Genomic DNA, 26,949 nt, shown 5'->3' with positions numbered 1-26,949 from the left:
GAACTACTTTTAACTTTACACTGGAGTACAGCTGATTTACAGTGTTGTGTTAGTTTCAGGTGTACAGCAAAGTGATTCAGGTATACATACATACATATAGCTATTCTTTTTCAGATTTTTTTCTCATATAGGTTATAACAGAATATTGAGTAGAGCTCCCTGTGCTATACAGTAGGTCCCTGTCTATTTTATTAGTGCGTAATCCCAAACTCGTAATCCCTCCCCCCCAAAAAAAAACCTTCTTAATCTTAATTAAGATGACATTTCACTGAGGAGACGGAAGCACTCTCTTCTATTACACTGGTCCACTTCCTACAATACTGTATAATTGGGAACAAGAGACAAGGTGATATATTCGTATCAACACTTACTGAAATACTAATTAAATGCTTTAATAATCCAACAATTACATGAACACAGTCCAATGGGATCAAATTATTCCCAGTTTCTGTTTTATTAGAAACAAGTTAGTATAAAAATGTCTTTGAACTCCAAAAGGTACACCAGCAGCATTTCTCACTGTTATGACCTGTAGCAATAATATGTATCTGCTGGAAATGCCTCAAAGAACTATAGGATTTAGAAATTATTTTCATGATCACCACACCTATTTTGCTTTTCTTACACAATATTTATTCATTCAATAAATAATCACCAATCACCTATGTACCAGGCATGAAGAAGGCAAAACCATGTGTGTAAAAATGTTCAGAAAAGACACAAGGATAATTCAAAACCACAACAAATTCCTAAAGATCACCTACATTTGTCTTTGATAAGGCTTTTTATTGTCCAATTATATTTAAATACTAGAGCATGAGGTGTCCTGCCCTATCCAACACCTAAGAACTAGATTATGACTTGCCATTTTTGAGAGCATGGATCAATCTAGTGAACTACTGAAATAAGTTAGACAGAAAGACAAATACTATATGACCTCACCTGTGGAATCTAAAAAACAAAACAACAAACAAGGAGTTCCCATCGTGGATCAGTCGTTAACGAATCCGACTAGGAACCATGAGGTTGCAGGTTTGATCCCTGGCCTTGCTCAGTGGGTTAAGGATCTAGCATTGTCATGAGCTGTGGTGTAGGCTTGGATCCCACATTGCTGTGGCTGTGGCCGGTAGCTATAGCTCCAATTCAACCCCTAGCCTGGGAACCTCCATATGTAGCAGGTACAGCCCTAAAAAGACAAAAAACAAAACAAATCCAGACAGGATAGATAGTGCAGCTATGAAAGCAGGATCTTGGTTCCTCCTCAAAGGATACAGGTAACAATAACTTTGAGTTCTTCTGCAGGAGTGAAGGACCGCATTCAGGTGGGAGAATGGTAACTTCAGGCTGAGCACAAGATTCCTGGAACACCGCTCTGTTACCTTATCACCAACCAATCACAAGAAAGCACTTGAAACTAACAACACTCTCTCTCTTTGTGAAAGAACTGAGACCAACAATACTTTTGACTCTAACCTAGCCAGAACCCAGATTGAGTAGAGGTAGGCTACCATCTTAGCTCCTCCTTCGTATCCGGGAGGAGGGTATCTGATGCTATGAGGTCAAACTAGGACTGTCATGGCATTTATTCAAATCAGCAGGTGGTACCATATGCTAAAATATGCTGAACCATCTCAGGTTTCTGTATAATGAGGGTCTCCTACTTCGGATGTCATCTTTCCCTTAAATTCCTCTCCTTGGTCCTAAGGATCATCATCTTGCTGAACTTGAATGCAGGCCTCCTTTTATCTTTCACTTAATGACTTGTGGCATACCTCACGCTTCTATTTATCGTTTTTCTATCATTCCAAGATATTCCAATGGCTTTCTTGAGCAACTATTAACTTAAAGTGGCAAACTTATTATGTGGATTAGAACAACCAGAGTGAGACAGGAGGGAAGGGGACAGGGTACAACCCTTAAAGAGTGACAGAGCCACTGAGAAAGAGTGGTTAGAACTGACTAGGCCCAAGACGGCAGAAGAGTCAACTTCCAATAGACCTTGAGCCTCATTACATACTCACTGTCATACATCAAAGCATGCCAAATGCATACACCCCAGGTGCCATTTCAGTTTTCAGGCTGACCACTGAAGGCCAAAAGGTGGGTGATGGCCCAATTGCCAGAAATCTCAGCCTCTTCTCCGAAATAGCTGGAATAATTTTCCCATTTGTTAGCCTATGAAATCAACCAGCCCATAAAAACTAACCACCCCGTATTTTGGGACCGCTTTTGACTTTTTTTTTTTTTTTTTTTTTTTTTTTGCTTTTTGCTTTTCAGGGCCACACCTGTGGCACGCGGAGGTTCCCAAGCTAGGGGTCGATTAGGAGCTGCAGCTGCCAGCCTAAACCCCAGCCACAGTAACAGAGGATCCAAGCTGTGTCTGCAACCCACACTACTGGATTCTTAACCCACTGAGCGAGGCCAGGTTTCGAACCTGCATCCTCATGGATACTGGTTCATTTCCCCTGAGCCATGAAAGGAACTCCTGGTTTTGACTTCTGAGAAGACCAGTTCTGCCTATGGAATGGGTATCTCCATAAACTTGCTTTCACTTGGCTATGGTCACTCTTGAATTCCTTCTCTCCCAAAGGCAAGGACTCTCACCTGGCGGCCCATCCCAGGCACTTGCTTGAGACCTGGGACATGACCATTCTCATGCCCCATTTTCCTGCAACATCTTTATAAAGGAAGAGGAGGAAGGTGGTCCTCTCCTCTTCTCCACTTTTCCTTTGATTATAAAAATGTAGCCCGCTTAGTTCTTGGGGCAGAGCTCTCTTGCCTGTGCATACAGCTCTCTTACCTGTATCCTTCACAAGTGTCCCATGCTAATAAATCCATTTCTTATCTCTTTGTCCCTTGCTGAATTCTCTATGCACAGAGATATGAAAAACCTGAGCTTCTTTAAGTCCTGAGATGAGCTGTGCAGTTTCAAGAGGGCTTGATAAAACATGGTTGGTCGTCACTTCCAGAGTTTCTGATTCAGAGGGTCTGGGATGAGGCCCAAGAGTCTGCATTTCTAACACATTCCTAGATGAAAAGATGATGCTGATGCTGCTGGTCAATCACACTCCACTCAAATCCATTCACTCTCCCACTGTCCTAACCGAACCTCTCTTCAAATCTCCAATTCCTTCTGCTCTATCCTCACTCTCACTAAGGAAACAGGAGCAATCAGAAGATAGTCTCCACATTCTCCCGATGCCACATCTACCTCTCCCACATGGTTCCCTTCCTGGTCGCTCTGTCCCATCAGCAAAATCCTCCTTGCTCTTCCTCTAACGCACGAACATTGCCCCTTCTTCAGGGGTCTTGCAGTGGCTGTCCAGATCATTCTTTTCCCCAGAGAGCTGCAGGACTTACTCCTTCACTTGAAACCTGTCTGCTTAGGTATCGTCTTACTACAGAGGCCTTCCCAGACCACCTACAAACCTCCCTACAGGCGCCCGTCATTCCCCGGCCCCCATCTGGGATAACTTCTCTCCAGGGCGTTTATTACCACCTGACAGTTCGTTGGTCTACCATCTATGTTGAGCTTCCTGGAGACTTTGAGAAGGGACAGAGGGGCAGCCAAATTATCTGGGATTAAACAAAATTAGTGATAAGAGAACAGGCAACACTTTAATCTGTCTATCTAAGAAAGCTGGCTGTGAAAAAAAGGAAAGAAAGAGCAGCAAGAAGCAGCAGGCTCAAGCAGAGGTTTTTCAGGATGCAGGGTTGAAGGAGTAGGTGCCAGGACCAGTGCAAAGACAAAGTTTAATACTGAAAGGATGTGTGGGAGACAAGACTGCTTAAATATGTGCAAAGAATGGTCTCACGGAACACAGGATTTTTTGCTTCTGCTTTTAAAGCAGATATCTATTTAAGAGCTTACTACATGCAGGGCACTGTGGGAAAGTGTTCATACCCAATGCCACATCTGATTTGGTTAATCTCCATAACAAATCCAAGAAGGAGGTATTATCACCTAGGTCTTTTTGTTTATAATCAGAGACACTCCACTGACCTATGTTATTAACACACAGGCTTCTCTTCCCGGTTTCCTTTCTCTCTTCCCTTACTGATAGATAATTGATCCTACTGGGCCTCCAAATGCAGGGACTCATACAGTCAAATATCAGATCTCAGGAGCAAACTTTTGAGAAGCGGCTGAACCCCTGCTTAACCACCTCAGGCAGTTATCAAACTTCCTATAAGCAATCGATTTATTTATGCTCAGAGAATCCAGAAGTCACCCTGACTCACAAGAACCAACCTCTGCTGACTGTCTCCATAACATCTTCATATCAATTCACCTTCAGTTGAACTCAAAGAGCCAATCCAAATAGTTTTTCATTATAGCATCTACTCCAAATCCTTTCTTTCCAATTTTACCCTCAGCCCCTCCACTTATTTATTTATTTATTTATTTTTTAAGGCCGAACCTGCGGCATATGGAAGTTCCCAGGCTGGGGGTCAGATCAGAGCTGTAGCTGCTGGCCTACACCACTGCCACAGCAATGTGGAACCCAAGCTTCATCTGCTACTTACACCACAGCTCACGGCCACGCCAGATCCTTAGCCTACTGGGGGAGGCCAGGGATCAAACCTGCATCCTCATGGATCCTTGTTGGGTTCATTACTGCTGAGTTATGATGAGAACTCCAAGCCCCTCCACTTCTGAATGAAGCATAAAGCCTTCATTCACCAAAAACATAGATGGCACCCAACAGACCTCCCCTCCCTCAACTTCGAAGTTCCATCTTATTCTCAGGAATGTTCCTTTCCTTTGTCCCAGCATTATTCCTGCAAATGGTGATAACTGTATGGCATCCTTTCCAATTGATCTGCATCCCTTTTTCTTGCCTTATCTTGCTACACTGACTGGGACCTCCAAAACAATGGTGATAACAGACATCTTTATCTTGTTCCTGATTTAATCTGTAGGGCTTCGGTTTTCCTCCTTTGGACAAAACTTTAGTGTTTCCCCACATGAATGGGCTTGGCTGTGGCTTATCACAACAATGCTTAATTTAAATGTCTCAAGGGTGGAACATCCACAAGCTGTTTCGTCTCACCCAGAGCCTCTTCTCTATGATAAAGCTTATCCAAACATTATTCTAACACTGACAGAGATATTAGAAATATCTACATTACTTTAAAAAACAAACAAACAAACAAACAAAAAAAACGCTTATAAGAGTCCCAGTTGTGTTGCAGTGGAAACACCCTTGAGGTTTCGGTTTCCGATCCCTTGCCTGTTCAGTGGGTTAAGGATCTGGCATTGCCATGAGCTTTGGTGTAGGTCGCAGATGCAGCTCGGATCCTGTGTTGCTGTGGCTGTGGCGTAAGCTGGCAGTTGAAGCTCCGATTAGACCCCTAGACTGGGAACATTCATATGCCGCGGGTGCAGCCCTAAAAAGCAAAAAATTTTTTTAAATTAAAAAATAAAAAAACACTTATAATCTCACTGGTCATTTTAATCACAAGTCAGCTATTTGTTGAAATGTTTATTTTACTGTCTTCTTTATCACCAAATAATGTTCTCTCTCTCTCTCTCTTTTTTTTAACAGCAGAATGTGCAACATATGCAAGTTCCTAGACCACGGGTCCAATCGGAGCTGCAGCTGAAATCTGCCCCACAGCCACGGCAACACTGGATCCAAGCCTCACCCGTGACCTATGCCACAGCTTGCAGCAACCCTGGATCCTTATCCCTCTGAGTGAGGCCAGGGATTGAACCCACATCATCACAGAGATAATGTTGGGTCTTTAACACTCTGAGTTAAAGTTCATATACAATATGAACTCCAATAACTTTCTTTCTATAATGACTATAAACATGGTTTATGTTTGCTCATTTTGCAAACTACTATATAGGTGAGTGATCCGTAAAAATGAAAAAAAAATTTGAGTTTAACTAGTGGTCAGCGGCGCCAAATTATTAGGAAAAAGAATTAGACAACCAGCTTTACAGTACAAACTAACCAACAGAAAACCAACTTCAAAAACAATTCTTTTGAAATAAGTCAGAGAAAGACAAGTTAATGTGGAATTTAAAAGACAAAATAAACAAAACAAAATGAAAACATATTTATAGATATAGACGAATGAGTTGATGCCAGAAGGGACGGGGTTGAGGGTGAGGAGCGAATAGGTGGTGGGGATTAAGAGGTACAAAGCTCCAGTTATGAAATAAATAAGCCACAAGGATGTAATATACAGCATAAGGAAAATGGTCAATAATATTGTCATAACTTGTATGAGGACAGATGGTTACTAGACTTAACGGTAATCATTTCATAATATATGCAAATATCACATCACTATGTAGTCCACCTAAAACTAACATTTCACGTCAACCATATTTCAAAAAAGAGCAACAGCAAAAATGGTAAGAATATATTTTAAAAAAAAAACAAAAATAAAAACAATTCCCAAATGCTTAATAATATATTTTTATGACATGACTCTCAGCTGTTGTTTCACCTTCCAGCTAGACTGCATCAGATGTAAACCACCTTTACAGCACTGTACATATGCAGGGAGCAAACATAATCTATTGAACCGAAGCGGTGTGTGTAAAAGGGCTCAATTAAATGGTGGAATGTTTCTTGTAAATTAAAGCCCTACTGAGTAATCATCTTCCATGCAAATTACCTTTCATGGGGTGTTCCAACAATGTGCCATCATCATATGTAGCCACTTTAATACACGCTTATTTGTAATGCTTGACATAATGTATTCTCCCTCTTTATTCCCACAGAAATGAGAATGAGAATTTAAGCTTTTTAATTTTTCCTTACTCGACTGCCTTTGTGAGTGCACCAGTAGTGAGAAACTATTTTTTCAAAACCTAGAGTGCATAAAAATGATTTAGCCAGATGCACATTACTAGCATACTTATCAGAAATAACAGTTTAAATGGATGTCTGATGGAAAAAAATACCATGTTATCCTCTCTTCCTTCAAAAAAATAAAATTTTCCTGGATGCCCCTAAACTGGCTCTCCTAATCCTAATCTCAAACCTTTATGGTTTCTGTTCTTAAACAGAAAGTCATATGCCAAAATGTAAATACACAAAATAGATATGTTAGTATTGGGGTTGGTATCGGGGCCCAGATATTTCCTAAAATTTATACAAAAATCATATATTGTATGTGCATTTTCTGAGAAAAGAGTATGAAGTTTTTAATCTGACCCTCCCTCAAAGGGGTCAAAAAACAAAGAGCTTCAGAATTACCAAAACAGCTAAAAGACACACTATTTCAGGGTCATACTTTGATCTACAAATACAGAAAGTTTGTTAAAGTCCCAGTGGATACAAATTTAGTTCCCTTGGTGCTTATATGCTGCATATTTATCACACAGAACAAAAACTCCTACTCAAAAGAATCAAACAAAATATTCAATCATAGCTATTTCTTAAAACCTAAAGAGAGATTCCACACACCCTTCCTAAGCACTCCAGATTAATTATGTGCATATGATATATCAACTTAAGCCCTGAAAAGAATAACTGATAAGGGTAAGAGGGGAATATGCCACTCCTTGGACCAGAGCCTGGTGTACCAGCAGAAGGCTGGTAAAGAAAGGCTAATTTAGCAGCACAATTTCATGTTTCATGAAGGTCTCTGTAAATGCATGGCTTCCTTATCCCTCTCCCTAAAAGTCCTTAGCTTAACTATTAACTAAATCATAAATACTGAATTTCACTTAAAAAAAAAAAGCACTTTCTCAGAGGTCTTTCCACTCACATTAACATAATGAACTAGGAAAATTCCCAGGGACCTTCAGGTTCAATTACATACCACAAATGCTACAACAGCAATCTACCGCTGAGCATGTAAGTACCTGAGTCCTGTTTGGAACACACTACCACTACACTTCTAGTTAATAAGCACAATCCCCAGGTTCTATTCAGAATTAATGTGCCCACAGAAACCCTAAGTAATAACGCATGATTTTGCAAGGAAGGCAGAAACTTTCTTATAAACCTAGTGTTGCAGAAACACTGCTGACTATATCTGCATTGATCCAGATATGTTTTTTTTTTTTTTTTAAAGCAGCTTGAGCAAGGAACACTTCTGAAGACTTAGTAGTGAAGAAAACAATATCAACATTGCAAAAGAATTTCAGATTTTTTGGAGTTTAAAGCAACAGAATCTTACGCAATCCTCAAGTATTCAAAAGCACAAAATACATTAGGGACACACTATGTATATAAAATTATCCTTAACTAAAATAAATACCACAAAGAAAAACACATTTAACTTAAAAAAAAAAACTTTTTTTTTACAGGAGTTCCCACTGTGGCTCTGCAGGTTAAGAACCCTGATAGAGTGTCCTTGAGGATGCAAGTTCCACCCCTGGCCTTGCTCAGTGGTTTGGGGATCTGGCATTGCCATAAGCTGCAGCCATAGGTCACAGATGCAGCTCAGTTCCAGTGCTGCTATGGCTGTGGGGCAGGCCTGCAGCTGCAGCTCCAATTTGACTCCTAGCCCAGGAACTTCCATATGCCACAGGTATGACCACACAAAGAAAAAAAAAATTTTTTTTAAATGTCACAGCACTCTGTAAGTTAAATTTCATTTCTTTCGTATTTCAAATTTTACTAAAAGCTTTACCATGCAGCATTTCAGAAACTGTCATTTTTCTAGAAAAAATTTTAAAAAGTTTAACTATCGATTATGTGAATTCAATGGTCTTCAACCTCTCTGAGGTTAGGGGACACTCAAATACTAGAATTTAGGTTACACACCTCAAAGAACTGAGTCACATCCTCACGCATCACTCTCTAGTGGATCTCCTTTCCCCACTGTGTGTCTGTTTAAATAGCACTCTTTACTGTCCTGACCTACATGCTCACAAGGCAAAGTTCTTGCATGCTCCAGTCAATAAGCAATCTTCCCTAGAGCTGGCTGGACACTGTCCCTTACCTTTTGCCACGCATCCTGCCCCACATTTCATCACATGACCCACTCAGACCTAAGTCACAGTGCTTCTCCTACTGAAATAAAAATAAAGTTTTCTCCAAAATCTGATAACCGTTTATAAGGATTTATAGTGTAAGGGCTACAACAGGACATGATTTGAAGCCACTGTGCTAAGATGATAAGCTTTAAAATATTTTAATAAATTGCTCAGCATTGGCTATAAGGTCAAAGTAGAGAGACATATATCGACTTTCAACAATATGACTACTTTTTTTTTACTTGTCTTTTTAGGGCCGTATCAGTGGCATATGGAGGTTCCCACGCTAAGGGTTGAATGAGAGCTGCAGCTCTGGCCTATGCCACAGCCACAGCAATGTGGGATCTGGGCCATGTCTTTGACCTACACCACAGTTCACAGCAATGCCAGAGCCTTAACCCACTGAGCAGGGCCAGGGATCAAACCCGCGTCCTCATGGATACGAGCCACAACGGGAACTCCAACAATACAAGTATTTATTTGTTGAACTCAATTTTCTCTTGTATCTAGTGTTTAAATATCTTCCTTTATAGATATTTAAACCTCAATAATAATTTGTCTATGTGCCCCACACTCTACTCACATGAATTTATTTAATCCTCACAAAAACCCTATGAGGTATACAGTTAGTGTGACATCCTTTTCATTAATGTGAAATTAAGCACAGAGAGGTTAAGTGCTAATAAGGGCCAGAAACAAGACTTAAACCCAGGTAGTCTGAGTTCAAAATCCATGATCTTAATCCAAAATCCTAGCTAAAATAATTCATTGTTAACATATTTGTTACAGTAGTCTTGGCACCGAGAAGATCTGGAAAAAACCAATTTAGACATTTTTATTTTCAAGGATTTTCAAGTTAAAGATTAGGTAAATTACTAACAAAAATCACTGTGTTGGAAAATCTCAGATTAAATGTTAATAAAACAAATGTCTATGAAAAAGAACTAAAAATCTGAGTTCCTTTTCTTCCCTAGATAATTTTCTTACTTATAAAATATCATTCCTACATTTCCATCTGGCTTAAACAGTGAAAAATTAATAAGCAAAAAAAAAAAAAAAAAAAAAAAACTCAGCAGCTCCTTAGATGATTTAAGAACCTGCTGCCTACCAGCAGGTTACAATCTACCTGGAGAGGATCTAAAGCACTTCACTTCTAAAGTAATCAAAGGCAAAGATAACAAAATCCTTTAAGTTTTTAAGTATGCTTTTTACTATAAAATCGAGCCAAATTATAGAAACTGTAACAAAAAGAAAAATACAATCCATAACCCCAGCACACTAAAAATGTTAGTTTTGGAGTTCCCGCTGTGGTGCAGTGGATTAAGGAGGACACGGTGTTGCCACAGCTGTGGCACAGGTCGAAGCTGCAGCTCAGATTTGATTCCCGGCCTGGGAACGTCCATATGAGGTGCAGCCAAAATGGGGGGTGGGGGGAGTTAGCATTTCAGGGTATTTTCTTCCAATTTCTTTATGCAGTGCCTTGTATAACTGCTATTATTGAGCAGAGAAAGAGGGAGGGAAAATGGAAAGGCAAATGAGATTTTTGGAGGTTTTTTTAACTTGAACAATTTATAGTAGGGGTTTTTCATGTTGCCACAAGGATGACCTATCATCATACCCACCCACCAATTACCTGTCCAGCCTCATCCCCTGCTACTCCCCACCCTTTCTCTCAACAGCAGCCCTTCACCTTATTGTTGTTGCTAGAACATATCAGGCACATTTCCAACTCTGACCCTTTGTACTTTCTGTTCCCTCTGCCTTAAATGCTCTTCTCTAGCTGCCTATATCAAGCCTTTCGACTTATTTTCAGTCCTTACTCAAAAGCCATCTTCTCAGTGAGGCTTTCTTCAGCAATCTAAAATGCCAAGCCCTCACCCTGAAGTATTTCACTTCTCCCTTTCCTGCCTTTTCTTTTTTCTTTTTTAGACTTATCCCTTATATGTTATTTTCCATATTTATCTTATTTATTCTCTGTCTCCTCTACCAAAAGTTCTATGAGGACCGGAATTTTTCTTTCTACTGATTTCCTGACACCTAGAAAAGTACCTAAAATAGCAAATGTCCAGTAGATATTGCTGGGTGGATAATCTCAAGAATCATCATTTTAAATGGCTACATCCTATTCATCAAGTGCTTACACCAGGATTTATCTAATAATAAATATATATCCCTTCAGATGGATATACTGATTATTGCCAATCTTTCACTATTTCATATAATGCTCTAACGCAAGGGTCATCTAGTTTTCTCCGGAGAGGGTCAGATTATAGACATTTTCTGCTCTGCAAGGGCTCTGTAACAACGAAATCCTAGCTTTGCAGCACCAAAGCAGCCACAGACAAGGAACGAGCTGCCATAGGTCAGACTTAGCCTGTGCTCCCTGGTCCCGTGCTCCCTGGTCCTGTTTCATTGCATGATGTTGTACATGTATCTTTTCCTATCTTTGCAATTATTAGATCAATGAGTATGAACGTATTTATGGTTCTTGATACATTTATCAAATCGCTTTTCAAAATGATAAACCTGAGGAAGGGGGACAGAGGAACACCAACACAATGATAGTGTGGTGTGAGTGATACAACCACTCTCCAAACTAGCATTATCTACTAAAGCTGAACGTACATATACATGCCTTATTACTCAGCGATCCATCAGGATATTTGTTTTTCCTCATAAAGGTTGTGTTAGGTATTCGAAGGAGCACAAGAGCTTCCTCTGGGACGCTAATATTGCCCTGCTTATTGATCTAAGTGCTAGTCACGTGTTCAACTTGTAAAAACCCATCAACTGTACATAAACATGATACTTTCACTTTTGTGTGTACATTACACTTCCAACATGCCACCCAAAATACGCCACTTTGATTATTTTGAGCTGACGACATCTGAGCAACAGGAAATGCAGAAAGGCCTGACCTCTCTGTACCTAAAAGCAGGTCAAAAAATTCCCATGAGAAAGCTGCCCTCCTTATAGAGGGCAAGAATAACATTTATCACTGGTAACTGAGAGCCAGTGCCAAAATGGATCAAAAAATAAAGCTACTAAAATAACCTTTATCTTCCATTAGTTTTCCCCTTATATTTCCTAGTTACTGTCTCACAATTTACAGCCCCTAATTAAAATTCCTTTGTCTTGTGACTTCTCTACAAATTTATCCTTTCTTTGTTTAAAATACATATACCCTCTAAATCCTAACTGCTTCTTGGGTCTTCATTTTCCTTATGAAGACTGCTATGTGCACGTAACAATATTAACCAAATTTGTATACTTTTCTCCTGCTCATGTGATTCCTGCTAATGTGTCTTAGGTCAGTTTAACTCTTCAGCCTAGACAGAATCTAGGGGGGTAGAAGAAAGTTTTTTCCTCCCTTACAACTTCAAAGTTTAAAAAAAAAACAAAACAGGAGTTCTGTGGCGCAGCGGGTTAAGGATCCAGTGTTGTCACTGTAGTGCCTTGGGTCACTGCTGTGGTGTGGGTTCAGTCCCTGGCCCAGAAACGACCTTGTGCCATGGGCGCAGCTAAAAACAAACAAAACTCCACTATACACCATCAGCAAGAAATATGAGAATAACTTCTTCCCTCCTTTCCTCTCTCATCAGCAATGGACATTATCTCATTTTATATTTTTGCTTTTCATTTTTTTAAAAAAGTATCAATATTCAGGAGTCCCCGTCGTGGCAAAGCGGAAACAAATCTGACTAGGACCCATGAGGATGCGGATTCCATCCCTGGCCTCACTCAGGTGGTTAAGGATCCAGCATTGCCATAAGCTGTAGTGTAGGTCACAGATGCAACCTGAATCCTGCATTGCTGTGGCTGTGGTGTAGACTGGCAGCCATAGGTCCAATTCAACCCCTAGCGGGAACTTCCATATGCTGCAGGTGTAGCCTTAAAAAGCAAAAAGCAAAAAAAAAAAAAAAAAAAGAAAAAGAAAAAAAGATTCAATTAAATATCTATTTGGATGCTTAATAAGAAGGCATTAGCAAAAAGGATATTAAGGCAAATCTAAGAATATATTTTGACTTCCAAAATAATTTTTAATAAGAAAAGCCCTAAACTTCTGAGACAATTACTTTACTAATGGAAAGTACAGATTGTATACCTTATCAGTACGTAAACACATTATTAGGAAAAATCTAAATATATAGGGAAACCTACTTTGGGGTAAGACTTTCGTTTGTCAGAGAAAAGCCAGCAAGTTGGTAAAAAAAAAAAAAATGTAAAAATATATTACATATAAAAAATATATTCATACACCAAATATATTCATAACAAAATATATTCACTGGAAAAATATTATTTATAAGACTATAGTTTTTGGTGGATATATTCATATACAATAATATTCAAAAACAAAATATTTGTAAGATGACTATACCATCATATGACTACACCTTTAAAACACAGCGCATTTCCTAAAATACTTAGCTAAAGCTTCATAGAAATCTTCAAAGGCTATTTTAAACAGGGTTTTGGTAAATCAGTGAATTTGATGGTATTTTAGTTAGGTGGATGAATCCTTCCTTGCATGAGCTATGGGAAATAGATCTAAAATTGCAAAACTAGGAGTTTTTCTGTCATGGCTCAGCAGACACAAGTCTGACTAGCATCCATGAAGACACAGGTTCAATCCCTGGCCTTGCTCAGTGTGTTAAGGATCTGGTGTTGCCATGAGCTGTGATGTAGGTTGTAGACACGGCTCGGATCTGGTATTGCTGTGGCGTAGGTCAGCAGCTGCAGCTCCAATTTGACCCCTAGCCTGTGAACCTCCACATGCCGCAGGTACAGCCCTAAGAAAACAAAAGAAATAAAATGAAATAAAATAAAATAGCAAAACTTAGAAAAATTAAGAAAATGTACTGGGGAGTGAAAAAAATCTTGAAAATGTCTCTGCATCTGCTTGGATTCGTCCAGATGCCAGAAAGGGATTCCTTTGGCAAATTTCCAAGAGCAACTGAAATGTCTTCACTTAACTACATGTGAGGTACATTTTCACTGAAAATAATTAAAATCCTAAGTTTTGTCCAGGAGTTAAACTTTAGTTACAGAGAAATTCATTAATGTAGAACTTCTTGTTTCCTCAAGATGCCAGATAAATAAAGAATATTCCTGAATTGTAATTGTCATGAAAATGTTAACAACCTGAACAATTCAAAAAAGAATTACTCTCTGCAACAAATATATATTGGCTTATCACTATATTATAAAGCAGATAAACTACAAAAGCTGTTAATCAAATTACTGCATATCTTACCCTCTTTTTTTTTTTTTTTTTATAAAAACACAGATATCTGCCCCCTTTGGTCAATAGGAAAAAAACCAGTTTTCCAAGATAGTAACAAAAAAATCATTCTAAGAATGAATAAGGTCTTCTAAACAAGCAGGATAGTAGCAGAAGCTCAGTTTTGGACTCTCCTCAAATGCACTCATAAAAACAGATGGAACAGACCAAGAAACAAACCCACACATATGCTCAACTAAGTTTTTACAAAGGTGTAAAAGCAATTCAATGGAGTAAGGACAGCCTTTTTGACAAGTGGTGCTGGAGTAACTGAACATCCACAGGCAAAAATTAACCTCAACCTAAACATCACATCCTAAAGAAAAACTGACACAAATTGGATCACAGACTTAACTGTTAAGTATAAAACAAAACAAAACAACTTATATCAAACAATGTAAGAAAATCTCTAGGATCCAGGGTTAGGCAAAGTGTTCTTAGAACTTGACACCCAAAGCAAGATCCATAAAAGGAAAAATTGGTAAAATTAAAATAAAAAATTTTTGCTTTGTGAAAGCCCATGCGAAGAGGACTGAAAGACAACTACAGACTGTAAGAAAGCATTGGCAAAGCAAATATCTGACAAAGGACTACTATCTAGAACATACACAGAACTCTCAAAACAGTAAAACAAACCAAAAAAATCCAATTGGAAAATGGACAAAAAACAATGAACAACAAAAAAAGAAAATTGACAAAAGATGTAAACAGACATTTCACAGAAGAGGATGTACAGAGGGCAAATGAGCACATGAAAAGATGTGTAATATTAGCCATTCGGGACACCCAAATTAAAAACACAGTATGACTAAACACACACCAGAATGGCTAAAATAAAAAATGCTGGCAAGGATGTGGAGAAAATGGATCACTTATATATTACTGGTGAGAATATAAAATGGTAAGTCACTCTGGAAAAGTCTGGCAGTTACTTAAAAAATTAAACACGTAATTACCATATGATACAGCAATTATACTCCTGAGTATGTATCTCAGAAAAAGGAAGCTATGTTGGTAACAGCTGCATTTGTAAAAACCAAGAATGGAAGCATCTTAGCAGTCCTTCAGCAGATGAATGGATAAACCATAATATATTCATGGACAAACTACTGATATACGCAACAACCTGGAATCTCCAGGAAACTGTACTTAGTGAAAAAAGTCAATCCCAAAAGATAACATGCCATATGATTCCATTTATATAATGATTTTTTTCTTTTTTTTTTTTTTTTTTTGCTTTTTAGGGCCACACCCTCGGCACATGGAAATTCCTGGGCTGGGGGTCTAATCAGAGCTGCAGCCACCAGCCTACGGCACAGCCACAGCAATGCAGGATGCAAGCTGTGTCTGCGGCCCACACTCCATCTTACTGAAACACTGGATCCCTGACCCACTGAGCGAGGCCAAGGATCAAACCCACATCCTCATGGATACCAGTCAGATGCATTTCCACTGCGCCACAACAGGAACTCCCATTTATATAACATTTTTAAATGACAAAGTTCCAGAAATGGAAGACCTAGTAATGGTTGTCTGGGGTTAGGGACAGGGTGACAGGGAGGAAGAAGAGAGGGCTGGTAGAAACGACAGCATACACAGGTGATAAAATTGTACTGAGCCTAACACACACACACACACACACACACACACACACACACACGAGTAAAAGTAAAACTGGCAATCTGAGTAAGAGTGGAGGATTGCATAGACGCCACTGTATTCACTTGCTAGGGCTACCACAACAAAATACTGCAGACTGGGTGGCTTAACCAACAGAAATTAATTTTCTCACAGGTCTGAAGCCTAGAGGTCCAAGATCAAGGTGTTGGCAAATCTGGTTTCTTCTGAGACTCTCTTCTTGGCTTCCAGACACCCACCTTCTCACCGTGTCTTCACATGGTCTCTCTGTACATACATCCCTGGTGTCTCTGCGCCCAAATTTCCTCTTACAAGGACACGTGCCACACTGGATCAGGGTCACCCTCAGCAGCCTTGCTTTGACTTAATCACCTCATTAAAGTCTTAGCTCCAAATATAGTCACATTCTGGAGCACTGGGTATTAGGGATTCAACACATGAATCTGGGGAATACAATTCAGCCCATAACAGCCAATATCCTGGCTGTGATATTATAAGTAACATTTTACAAAATGTTAACTACTAGGGGAAGCGGCAAAGTATGCGAAGAATCTATTATTTCTTAAAACTGCAAGTGACTCTACAATTATCTCAAGGGGGACAAAAAAACTAGATAGAATAACTAGTTTAAAAAAAAAAAAAGTAACTAGTGGAGTTCCCATCATGGTGCAGCAGAAATGAATCCAACTAGGAACAATGAGGTAGCAGATTCGATCCCTGGCCTCGCTCAGTGGGTTAAGGATCCGGCATTGCCATGAGCTATGGTATAGGTCACAGACTCGGCTCGGATCTGATGCTGCTGCGGCTCTGGGTGAGGCCAGCAGCTGTAGCTCCAATTCGACTCCTAGTCTGGGAACCTCCACATGCTGCGAGTGCGGCCCTAAAAAGCCAAAAAAAAAAAAAGTAACTGGTAAAAAAATAAATAAATAAATAAAGATGGTCAAAAGAATTAGGTGATAAAGTAGCCCATGAACCCCAGATAAGTAGGCAGAGCTAAAACACCCACATGAACAAGACACCCACAAAAACTGGGCAGATGAGGGGAAAAAAAAAAGAGTGATTATAGAAAAATAAATTACCAAAAATCACCTTCAAAAAGAAAGGATGCCATTTAAGTGAAAATGGATGTGAAAAGTCAAGTTTCTCAGGCTTCCAGAGTAGACCACAAGACCATGGGGACCAAGTATGAGGCCTTAGGAAGAAAACTGCTGGGATTAAAATCTAAATCAAAAGAAGAGGCATCACTTCGGAGAAAGGAGAAAGACACCCAAAGGAGGCCAATATCAGAGGATATCACTGAGGAAACTAAATAAAGAGGACGTATTTTTTCCTTTATTTTGAAATACAATACACAATTAGAAATAATAAGTGAACAAACTGCTGATATGTCACAATTTCACAAAGAGAAGACATTCATGTAAGCAGCAAGCAGATCAAGAATGAGAACATTACCCACATCCCAGAAGCCTCCGCCTTCTCCTTTCTAGTCGCTAATTCCTCAAGGGATCATGCTCGCATCACACTTGCTCATGTCCACTGGCCAAAGTAAGCTGCATGGCAAAAATGAGACTCACTGTGGAAATGGACAACACAAGGGTATAGACACCAGGAAATGTGATTTATTGGGGGCCCTTAATGTAACACTCTACCACATATTATACTGACAGTCATTTCGGCAGAATTTAGTTTGGGGCTATTATAAACAGTACTATGAACATTCTAATAAATTTATTTGGTAAGCAGGTAACTCCAAGTTGAATTCCTGAGTTAGAGGATACACTTATGTACCGCTTTAGTAGATGCCAAGCACCTTTCTAAACTGCTTGTATCCATTTACTTTTTTTTTTTTTTTTTTTTTGCTTTTTAGGGCCACACTCGTGGCATATGGAAGTTCCCAATCTAGGGGTCAAATCAGAGCTACAGCTCTTGACCCACATCACAGCCACAGCTGGGGATCCGAGCCTCATCTGTGACCTACACCACAGCTCATGGCAACACTGGATCCCTGACCACTGAGCAAGGCCAGGGACTGAACCCACATCCTCATTTACACTAGTTGGTTTTCTGCTGCGCCACAAAAGGAACTCTCCATTTTTTTACATTTCTATACCAATTAACACTTCCAATAGCAGTGCAGGAGATTTTCAGTTACGCTACATTCTCAAAATACTCAGTATTGTTCATTTATTTCATTTAGCCATTCTAGTGGGTATGCAATGGTATTTCACTTTGAATTTAACTGAGTGGCTGTATTTTTTAAAACTCCATATAAGAAACCAGGAGAAATTTTCAAATCATGAGACTGAGAAAATCACCTTGGTCCACTCCCACCCCCATCACAGAAACTACATAAAGTACAGGTACCTCTCTAATTTAAACATGAAAAAGGAGTTTTCTTGTGGCCCAGAGGGTTAAGGATCTGGCAGTCACTGCAGCGGTTTGGGTCACTGCTGTGGCACAGGTTTGATCCCTGGCCCATTCTGCATTTCTCAGACATGGCCAAAAAAAAAAAATTTTTTTAAATAAATAAATAACATGAACAAGAAAAATTATGTAATCCGACCCTATGAAAGGGACTGTAAGGGAAAAAATTAAAAAGAACCAAATAATGTGCCAATACTGCCAATGAAGATACATCACAAAAACATGGCTTTAAAGTAGATGAGAACTGCAATGTAATATTTCAGTATGAATTAAAAGAAATTAGGAAAACGATAGAAGCTATGAAAGAAAGCATACATCAGGAATAGAAAAGCTAAAAAAATGGCAATCGCCAACCAATAAGAGCATTTAAAAACAAAAATGAGAGGCGTTTCCTGGTGGTTTAGTGGTTAAAGATTCAGCATTGTCAGTATGGTGGCTCTTTGTCACTGCTGTGGCTCAGGTTTGATCCCTGGCCTGGGAACTCCCCCATGCCTCAAGGATGGCAAAACAACAACAACAAACCAGAAACAACAAAGTTTAGTACAGAATAGGAAAGAAAAAAAATTTAAAAGGAAGACAAAACTAGAAGGAACACTAAGCTTAAAGATATGTAAATTAAAGAGACAAAAAGACAAAAAGAGAAAATAAAGCAAATATAAAAAATAAAAAGGGAGTTCCCATTGTGGCTCAGCAGTAATGAATCTGACTAGTATCCACGAGGACGTGGGTTCGATCCCTGGCCTCACTCAGTGGGTTAAGGATCCTGCATTGCTACAGCTGCAGCTCCAATTCGACCCCTGGCCTGGGACTTTCCATATGCCATGGGTACAGCCCTAAAAAAAAGACAAAAAATAAAATAACATAAAATAAAAAGAATTTTCCTACTGCATAGCACAAGGAACTATATCCAGTCTCTTGGGACAGATCATGACAGAAGATAATATGTGGCTGGGTCACTGTGTTGTACAGCCAAAATTGGCACAACATTGTAAATTGACCTTACTTTAATGAAAAATTAAATTAAAAAAAAGAATTTGGGGAGTTCCCATTGTGACACAGTGGAAATGAATCCGACTAGTAACCATGGGGTTGCAGGTTTGATCCCTGGCCTCACTCAGTGGGTTAAGGATCTGGTGTTGCCGTGAGCTGTGGTGTAGGTCGCAGACGCGGCTCGGATCCTGTGTTGCTGTGACTGTGGTATAGGCCAGAAGCTAGAGTTCCTATTCAATCCCTAGCCTGGGAACCTCTATATGCCATGGGTGCAACCCTAAAAAAAAAAAAGAAAAAAAAAAAGAATTTGAAGAAGGGTACAGACATTAAAAAATAAGCAACAGACATTAAAAAATAAGATCCAACATACATGTAACAGAAGCCCTCAAAAAGAAAATAAAAACAAATGAAAAAGAATAACTATTAAAATATAAAATTGATCAAAAAAATTATACACTATGACAAGGTAGGGTTCATTCCAGGTTCACAAGGATGGTTCAACATACGCAAATCAATCAACGTCATACACCACATTAACAAAAGAAAAGGCAAAAATCATATGAGCATCTCAATAGACGCAGAAAAAGCATTTGACAAAGTCCAACATCCATTCATGATCAAGACCCTCGCCAAAGTGAGTATAGAGGGAACATTCCTGAATATAATCAAAGCCATTTATGATAAACCCACAGCAAATATAATACTCAATGGAGGAAAACTGAAAGCCTTCTCACTCAAATCTGGAACAAGACAGGGATGCCCACTCTCACAACTGCTCTTCAACATAAGTTTTGGAAGTCCTAGCCACAGCAATTAGACAAACAAAAGAAATAAAAGGCATCCATATAGGAAGAGAAGAGATCAAACTGTCACTGTATGCAGATGACATGATACTATACATAGAAAACCCTAAGGACTCAACCCCAAAACTCCTTGAACTGATTAATAAATTCAGCAAAGTAGCAGGATATAAGATTAACATTCAGGGAGTTCCCGTCGTGGCGCAGTGGTTAACGAATCCGACTAAGAACCATGAGGTTGCAGGTTCGGTCCCTGCCCTTGCTCAGTGGGTTAATGATCCGGTGTTGCCGCGAGCTGCGGTGTAGGTTGCAGACGCGGCTCGGATCCTGCGTTGCTGTGGCTTTGGCGTAGGCTGGTGGCTACAGCTCTGATTCGACCCCTAGCCTGGGAACCTCCATATGCCGTGGGAGCGGCCCAAGAAATAGCAAAAAGACAAAAAAAAAAAAAAAAAAAAAAAAAAAAAGATTAACATTCAGAAGTCAGGCGCATTTCTGTATACCAGCAATGAAACATTAGAAAAGGAATACAAAAATATGATACCTTTTAAAATGCACCTCACAAAATCAAATACCTCGGAATACACCTGACCAAGTAGGTAAAGAACTTATATGCCGAGAACTATAAAACTTTAATCAAAGAAATCAAAGAAGATGTAAAGAAATGGAAAGATATTCCATGTTCATGGATTGGGAAAATCAATATTGTAAAAATGGCCATACTACCCAAAGCAATCTATAGATTCAATGCAATCCCTATCCAATTACCCATGACATTTTTCACAGAACTAGAACAAATGATCCAAACATTTATATGGAATACCAAAAGACCCAGAATTGCCAAAGCAATCCTGAGAAACAAAAACCAAGCAGGAGGCATAACTTTCCCAGACTTCAAGAAATACTACAAAGCCACAGTCATCAAAACAGTGTGGTACTGGTACCAAAACAGACAGACCGACCAATGGAACAGAATAGAGAACCTGGGGAGTTCCCGTCGTGGTGCAGTGGTTAACGAATCCAACTAGGAACCATAAGGTTGCGGGTTCGGTCCCTGCCCTTGCTCACTGGGTTAAGGATCTGACGTTGCCGTGAGCTGTGGTGTAGGTCGCAGACGCCGCTCGGATTCTGCATTGCTGTGGCTCTGGTGTAGGCCGGCGGCTACAGCTCCGATTAGACCCCTAGCCTGGGAACCTCCATATGCTGCGGGAGTGGCCCTAGAAAAGGCAAAAAGACAAAAAAAAAAAAAAAAAAAAAAAAGATAGAATAGAGAACCCAGAAATAAACCCTGACACCTATGGTCAATTAATCTTTGACAAGGGAGGCAGGAACATCAAATGGGAAAAAGAAAGTCTATTCAGCAAGCATTGCTGGGAAACCTGGACAGCTGCATGCAAAGCAATGAAATTAGAACACACCCTCACACCATGCACAAAAATAAACTCAACATGGCTGAAAGACTTAAATATACGATAGGACACCATCAAACTCCTGGAAGAGAACACAGGCAAAACACTCTCTGACATCAACATCATGAATATTTTCTCAGGTCAGTCTCCCAAAGCAATAGAAATTAGAGCAAAAATAAACCCATGGGACCTCATCAAACTGAAAAGCTTTTGCACAGAAAAGGAAACCAAAAAGAAAACAAAAAGACAACTTACAGAATGGGAGAAAATAGTGTCAAATGATGCAACCGACAAGGGCTTAATCTCTAGAATATATAAGCAACTTATACAACTCAACAGCAAAAAAGCCAATCAACCAATGGAAAAATGGGCAAAAGACCTGAATAGACTGTTCTCCAAGGAACATATACAGATGGCTAGCAAACACATGAAAAAATGCTCAACATCGCTGATTATAAGAGAAACACAAATCAAAACTACCATGAGATACCACCTCACACCAGTCAGAATGGCCATCATTTATAAGTCCACAAATAACAAGTGCTGGAGGGGCTGTGGAGAAAAGGGAACCCTCCTGCAGGGCTGGTGGGAATGTAAACTGGTATAACCACTATGGAGAACAGTTTGGAGATACCTTAGAAATCCATACAAAGAACTTCCATATGACCCCGCAATCCCACTCCTGGGCATATATCCGGACAAAACTCTACTTAAAAGAGACACATGCGCCCACATGTTCATTGCAGCACTTTTCACAATAGCCAGGACATGGAAACAACCCAAATGTCCATCGACAGATGATTGGATTAGGAGGATGTGGTATATATACACAACGGAATACTACTCAGCCATAAAAAAGAATGACATAATGCCATTTGCAGCAACATGGATGGAACTAGAGACTCTCATACTGAGTGAAATGAATCAGAAAGTCAAGGACAAATACCATATGATACCACTTATAACTAGAATCTAATATACAGCACAAATGAATATTTCCACAGAAAAGCAAATCATGGACTTGGAAAATAGACTTGTGGCTGCCCGATGACGGGAGAAGGAGGGAGTGGGAGGGATCGGGAGCTTGGGGTTATCAGATACAACTTAGAATAGATTTACAATGAGATCCTGCTGAGTAGCATTGAGAACTATGTCTAGATACTCATATTGCAACAGAACAAAGGGTGGGGGAAAAATGTATACATGTAAGAATAACTTGATCCCCATGCTGTACGGCGGGAAAAAATAAATAAAATAAAATAAAATAAAATTGATAAAAAAGACGTATTAAAAATATTTGAGTCAACATAATAAAACACATATTGTGTATCTGGAAAAATTAACAGAGAAGAGCCAACACTTAAGACATATTCCAGTAAAATTATTTGTCTTTAAAAATGAAGAAGAAAAGTCCTTTGGGCACATAGGGGAAAAGATAGAGACTCTTAAAAAAGAAGGAAAATCATATTGGTATTAGACTCTGACAACCCTTTTTATCAGAATACATTAGAGTTGGACTCTGCAAAATATGGCTTATGGACCAAATCCAGCACTCTGTCTGGTTCTGTAAATAAAGTTTTACTGGAGCACAGTCATGCTTATTCTCTACGGCTGCTTCTACACTGATATGGCACAGCTAAATAATGGTAATTGTGACCTATGGCCCACAAAACCTAAAATAATTACTTTTCGGCCTTTTAAAGAAAACATTTGTCGGGAGTTCCCGTCGTGGTGCAGTGGTTAACGAATCCGACTAGGAACCATGAGGTTGTGGGTTCGGTCCCTGCCCTTGCTCACTGGGTAAAGGATCCGGCATTGCCGTGAGCTGTGGTGTAGGTCGCAGACGCGGCTCGGATCCCGCATTGCTGTGGCTCTGGCGTAGGCCGGTGGCTACAGCTCCGATTCAACCCCTAGCCTGGGAACCTCCATATGCCACGTGAGCAGCCCTAGAAAAGGCAAAAAGGCAAAAAGGCAAAAAAAAAAAAAAAAAAAAAAAAAAAAAAAAAAGAAAGAAAACGTTTGTCAAACCCTAAAACAGAGCAACATATTTAAGAGGAAAAGAAAATGCAGGCCAAGTAATTATATTCAGCCAAACTGACCTTCAAGTATAAAAGCCACAGATAAAAAGTTTTAAATATGAAAGACAGGAGCTATTATTCATATGAGTCATTTATGAGGATGCGCTGAGCTTCAGGCTATCAAATGATGATTACAGATGCCTTAGCATAAGAACTTATGTTGTACACTGAATATATTCAACTATAGAACTAAAACCAATAATGGGCAAAGGTGACAGAGTGGTATATGATTTATATGGGGTGAACAAACAAAACTGAGAAATCTTGAGGAGGAGGAATTGACTGGTCCATGGGCTTGATTATATATGAAAGATGGAACTGAGAATAAGGGAGGAGTCACAGACGCCTAAATTTCTGGACTGAGAAAATGGATGGAAGGGGGAAACATTCAGTAAACTAAGGAATACAAGAAAACACACAGGTTTGAAGAGAAGGTAAGTCAAGTTTGGGGCATGTTGAATGTAAAATGTCTGTGGAATATCCAGTTGGTAGCTGCATACGTCTGGATTTCAGAGGCCCTGAGTGGTTCTCAGATTCAAGAGTCATCAGCAAGGAAGGTGTGAAATTATCAGAATGGTGCATAATTTGCCATGCAAATAGTGAGACCAGTATCTGAAAACGGGCACCTCATAATTCACAAGAAAACAGCATCAGTACTTCCACTAAATTTGGTGGCATCGGAGTTCCCGCTGCACAGCGGAAACAAAATTCAACTAGTATCCATGAGGATGCGGGTTTGATCCCTGGCCTCACTCATGAGGTGTTGCTGTGAGCTGTGGTGTAGGTTGCAGACATGGCTCGGATCCCATGGTACTGTGGCAGAGGCAGGCAGCTGTAGCTCCAATTAAAACTCTAGCCTGGGAACTTCCATATGCTGCTGGTGAGGCCCTAAAAAGCAAAAAAATAAAAAATAAAATTTTTTTTAATTTGGCTACAATGATAGTCTCCAGTATTCCAAACCAATTATTAAGAATTTTCTACTTTAAACTATTCAAAATAAAGCATTTAAAAATAATGAATATGAAGAGTGAATAAAAACAAAGCCTTTAATTACCCACTTTAATTTATTTATTTTTTGTCGTTTTGCCTTTTCTTGGGCCGCTCCCGCGACATTTGGGAGGTTCCTAGGCTAGGGGTCTAATCGGAGCTGTAGCTGCCAGCCTACATCAGAGCCACAGCAACGTGGGATCCGAGCCACATCTGCAACCTACACCACAGCTCATGGCAACGCTGGATCCTTAACCCACTGAGCAAGGGCAGGGATCGAACCCGCAACCTCATGGTTCCTAGTCGGATTCGTTAACCACTGCGCCACGACGGGAACTCCCTAATTACCCACTTTAGATATTTTTAATGGCATACAAAGTTTATCATATTGCTATGTACTGAGACTTGTACTCAAGTGAAAAAAATGCCAAAAGTAAAAAAGGCGTAAAGATGAAATCACTATAAAATTACAAATATGGAAAGACAATGGTGGTGGAATAGGCTGTGTTATGGGCTGAACTTCGTTCCCCCTGAATTCATACACTGAAGTCCTAACCCCATAACTCAGTTGGTGACTGTAGGTAATTAAGGTAAAATGAGGTCATCAGGGTGAGTCCTCAGGATACGGACTGATGTCCTTATAGGAGGAGATCAGGACAACAGCAGAAAAGACCCTGTGAGGACACCTAAGGAAAACAGCCATCTCCAAGCCAAGGAGAGCGGCCTTAGGAGAACCCAACCTTACCAACATCTTGATCTTTGACTTCTAGCTTCCAGAACTGTAAAAATAAAAAAACAATTTTTTTGTAATTTAAGCCACCCAGTCTGACATACTTTGTTATGGCAGCCCTTGCAAATGAATACAGGCTGGAGAGAGAAAGCAGGCCGAGCTAGGTAAGAGTTCACAAACACTGATAATATTCCAGTAAGTATAAAGTGTCATAACAGAAAAGTAGAGCTTTTGATAATGTGGGGACTATGGCTTATACACAATAATGAAATTTTTTAAACAGTAGTACTTCCAGTGGAAAAACTGGGAAGATATTGACAAAGGAAAAGTGAAAGGACACACTATTTGCAATTAAAAAAGGTTAAAGTTTTGAGGAAAATCAAGAAGAGGATCCAATCAAGATAGGTCGTATTCTCGAAATTTAATTAAAAAGGGAAATAAAACAATCCAGCCAAGCAAGGGAAAGTTATGGAGGCAACTTTGGATAATTCTCCAGAATTAAAAAGAATTTTTTTTTTTCTTAAATAAGCCCTACCTGTGGCATATTCCCTCGGGCCTGGGATTGAATCTGACCTATGCCACAGACGCTTTGACACTGGATCCTTTAATCCATTGCGGCCGGCTAGGGATCAAACCTGCGTCTCTGCAGCAACCACAGCCACTGCAGTCAGATTCTTTTTTTGTTTTGCAACATATGGAAGTTCCCAGGCTAGGGGTCGAATTGAAGCTACAGCTGCCGGCCTACACCACAGCCACAGCAAAGCAGGATCCAAGCTATGTCTGTCACCTACACCGGATCCGTAACCCACAGAGCAAGGCGAGGGATCGAACCTGCATTCTCATGGATCCTGGTCGAGTTCATTACTGCTGAGCCATGATGGGAAGTCCCTGAAGTCATATCCTTAACCCACTGTGCCACAGTGGGAACGCCGAAAGAGTTTTTTTTAATTTTGGCTGATAGAATCCTTGATGATTAGCAAATAAAAAAAATTTTCAGTCATGAAATGAAAAAAAAAAATTTGCAATGGGTATTAATGGGATTATATTAAAGTTGTTTTGTTTTGTTTTCCTAACAAACAGGAAATAATTAGTAGCAACTGCACTACTTTTTCCCCTGCAAATGGAGCTAGGGGCCCAAAAGAAGAGTAAGGTGGATGGGAAAGCTATTTTCCAACTAAAAGACCTGCTCCCTGGTGCCAGGCCAGTCAACATTCAGGCAGATCAGAGGGGGGAAACAAACTAGAAGAAAAATGCATCATTTTATTGTACGATATCCTAATGTTTTAAAAAGTTTAAGTAATATAATGCCTTTTTAAAGTTTTTTAGTTACATCTCACATAAAGCTGCACAATTTATTTTTTATGCTACATTTCTTTCAGTATAAAAGGACTAATTACATCCCTTTGCTTTCTATAGTAAGTGTGATAAAGTGTTTCTGAAATACATCTTCTTTGTCACTAGAGACACTGGTATTACCAATATGCAATAGCCAAAAAGCTCTCCAACTGTTTAAGTGTAAGATTTTGCAAAACAAACTTGAATACTGCTGCATAATTTGCCTTTCTCCAGAAAAGGGTATTAAACTTTGCTGACATTGGATACAAAATAAAATGCAAAAATTTGCATTTTCAGTACTTTTGGTTTTCTTGACCTTTATCTGAA

At 39.5% G+C, this 26,949-nt stretch overlaps 1 protein-coding gene across 10 annotated transcripts in view; it reads right to left on the bottom strand.

Annotated features, from left to right (window-relative positions):
- Positions 1-26,949, bottom strand: part of KIAA1958 — a 216,390-nt gene that overhangs the window by 185,620 nt on the left and 3,821 nt on the right. For 3 of the 10 annotated variants that reach the window (XM_084992268.1, XM_084992259.1, XM_084992246.1), the window contains exon 2: positions 17,329-17,422. The exons of the other annotated variants lie outside the window; for them this stretch is intronic. The gene's annotated coding sequence lies outside the window, so the exon portion shown is untranslated. The remainder of the gene's footprint in view (positions 1-17,328; positions 17,423-26,949) is intronic. 10 annotated transcript variants of the gene reach the window in all.

This window comes from Sus scrofa, chromosome 1 (assembly GCF_054392235.1).
Source record: "Sus scrofa isolate SSC_HxYL_T2T_F1_AM1 chromosome 1, Sscrofa_HxYL_maternal_Yorkshire_Landrace_v2.0, whole genome shotgun sequence".
NCBI classification, from domain to species: domain Eukaryota; kingdom Metazoa; phylum Chordata; class Mammalia; order Artiodactyla; family Suidae; genus Sus; species Sus scrofa.
Note: the sequence above shows the minus strand (reverse complement) of the source record. Positions and strands in the feature narration are given on the sequence as shown.